At 53.4% G+C, this 2,887-nt stretch overlaps 1 long non-coding RNA gene across 1 annotated transcript; it reads right to left on the reverse strand.

Annotated features, from left to right (window-relative positions):
• Window positions 1-1,381: 1,381 nt before the first annotated feature.
• Window positions 1,382-1,865, reverse strand: LOC121002533. Its single transcript, XR_005779297.1, has 3 exons — window positions 1,816-1,865; window positions 1,679-1,739; window positions 1,382-1,555 (listed from the first exon to the last, which is right to left on the reverse strand). It is a non-coding gene; the product is annotated as an uncharacterized LOC121002533 (long non-coding RNA).
• Window positions 1,866-2,887: the final 1,022 nt, after the last annotated feature.

Below are 2,887 nucleotides of genomic sequence, written 5' to 3' on the forward strand. Positions count from 1 at the left end.
TGCCTCGTCGACCGAGGAATATTGCATTGAATACTCCTCGGATGGGATGAGAGAATTGAGACTCGGGATGGCCGACATATGAGGCGCAGAGAGGTCGTAAATGAGACGCTTTTTATTAGATGACAGTTTAGTAACAAGACCAATGGGACTGATGCGCCAGGACTGGAAAGGAATGTCTGAGAACGGACCGATGACAAACCCCTTGTCGACCTCCAGTTGGATGAGAGAGGTGACAGCCTCAGGATCGCTGGCCGCGGATAACAGGTTAGGACCCGTCCAACAGCCCTGCGGGAGAGTAATGAGGCCCGTATGGAAACCCTCTCGGAACCCATCCAACAAGAAGGAGACAAAAAGCCGATCAGGGTGGTCCCGCAGAAGAGCAGCCAGTAACCCCAAATTAATGTCGGCTAGTCAGGAATCCTTGGCTGCCCTCCTGGGACAGGAGGAGCGGGGATGGGCCCGAAAACAAAGGGAACAAATATGGAGCGCCCGGCAGGAATTGAAGGCACATCCCTTGGCGTTAAAGTTATTGCAAACCTGGTTGCCCCCGAGAAACACGATGGGTCTGCCCAGCTTATCTAACGACGGGGAAGACCTGGATGACCCAGAAGGACCTGCTGAGGGGGCTGACTGTGGGGCTTGCACCGGATTGGGACACCAGTCGGTAGAATGAAAAATGGACTGGCAGGTAGCACAGAGGGGGGCCTTGAGACCCGCAAAATGCCGGCAAAACAATTCCATATCCAGCTCCGCCCAGCTAGACACGAACTGGAACTGACTCAAAGCGGCCGCGGCTTTAGCCGAAAAAGAACGATGATAATCGTAAAATGCCGTGCCGCCGTATTTGTGCCCCAAGTCCGCAATCCGGTACAAGTAAGTGTCCAGCTCTTCCCTGCGATCTGGTTGAGCAGAACACACCACGTCCCTGTAAAGGCTGAAGGCCAGGACAAACTCGGACATAGATAGTTTTCTATTGAGCCGAGCATCCTTAGCTCTCAACACCACAGAAACCTCTCCGCAGTTGACGACCCGATTCTCTGAAATATCCTGGGAGGCAATAAGGATGGATGCGAGGTTCACGTCCTTGCCCGCCAGGATATCCTTTTTAATATGCTCGGGAACAAAGTGGGAAGGGGCGATCTGAGGGGTGACAGAAGGCCTACCTGCAACGTCCAGCGGAATGGCAGGGGTGACTGCCGACCCTGGAAATTGCGGTGGAACCGTGGGCCTGGATTCCAGGACCGCTACCCTAGCCTGAATGTCCGAAACTGAGCCAGCCAGCCCAGTGATGGACGACTGAATCTGAGCTAAGGCCAGCTGTATAGCATCCGGGTTGGAAGGGCCCGCCATCGGGGCCGGGGCCATCATCAGCAGGCGATACAATTCGGCCTTGCGAGCAGACGCCGGATGCCGTATCCCCCTGCGGTTGAGTTCGGCGACCAATCTAGGCACCGTCCAGCTTCTTAATGATGCACCGCTGTCGCGCCCAGAGACGGGAGTTCCAGGCATGGAGACGTTATCGACCATATCGGAGGAGACGTGGGACATATCTGACCTGAGAAAAAAGACGAGTAAAGAACACCCAGAAAAAGCCACGATACAGACGTATGCGAAGAGGCCGGACGGAAGAATGTGAGAAACAATAAAGTAAAAAATGCCCATCGGACGAACCACCTACCTGGTAGGACACGAATGGATTTGGAAGCACGGCCCCAAAACCCCAAATGCTAAAGATGGAGCTAATGAAAGGAAAATGACCCTGAGTAGAACCGAAATTTTAACCCTGCCTTGCGAACCCTCTATGAACTGACTTACCAGAGAGCGCTCCGGAATTGCCTGGTCGAAAACGTAGAACGCGTACAACTAAAGTCCGAACTAAAGGGAGGAACAATACAACGATAGAATTAAAGAACATAAACAAACCCTAAGAATAAACCGGAGACACAGACAGCCTGGGCGATCCAGGGACATAGACAACCTGGACGATCCAGGGACATTGACAACCTGGGCGAACCAGGGACACTGACAACCTGGGCGATCCAGGGACATTGACAACCTGGGCGAACCAGGGACACTGACAACCTGGGTGATCCAGGGACATTGACAACCTGGGCGATCCAGGGACACAGACAACCTGGGCGATCCAGGAACACTGACAACCTGGGCGATCCAGGGACACTGACAACCTGGGCGATCCAGGGACACTGACAACCTGGGCGATCCAGGGACACTGACAAGCTGGGCGATCCAGGGACATTGACAACCTGGGCGATCCAGGGACCCAGACAACCTGGGCGATCCAGAGACATTGACAACCTGGGCGATCCAGGGACATTGACAACCTGGGTGATCCAGAGACACTGACAACCTGGGCGATCCAGGGACACTGAAACCGGGGCGATCCAGGGACATTGACAACCTGGGCGATCCAGGGACATTGACAACCTGGGTGATCCCAGGACCCCGCAAAAAGGGGGAACCGGGAAGTAACGTGAAAAAATCCCCTCGCAAATTCTGGCACCATGATGCTGGAGGATTTCGAACCCAGAAATAAGCGTGAATTGATATATTGTTTCTTTTTTTTTTTTTTTATATAACGCCCCCCTTTTTTTTTTTTTTTTTTTTAACCAACCAGCATTGCAGCTCCTAAACCCGCTGGTGACCTGCTGGAGGGGTTTAGGAGGCATGAATGTAGCGAAGCCCCCCTGGACACAGGAGTACCCCTGCACCAAACCTCAGAACCGTGCATGCCTCCAGAGCTGACAGCGCAGCTTCCAAGGCATAACACGCCGACTCGCCCTGACACAGGAGTACCCCTGCACCATAACATCAGAATTCGCGAGTACCTCAAGTGCAGACAGCGCTGTTATAAAGGCATACAAACAAA

Source organism: Bufo bufo, chromosome 5, assembly GCF_905171765.1.
Source record: "Bufo bufo chromosome 5, aBufBuf1.1, whole genome shotgun sequence".
Taxonomy (NCBI): domain Eukaryota; kingdom Metazoa; phylum Chordata; class Amphibia; order Anura; family Bufonidae; genus Bufo; species Bufo bufo.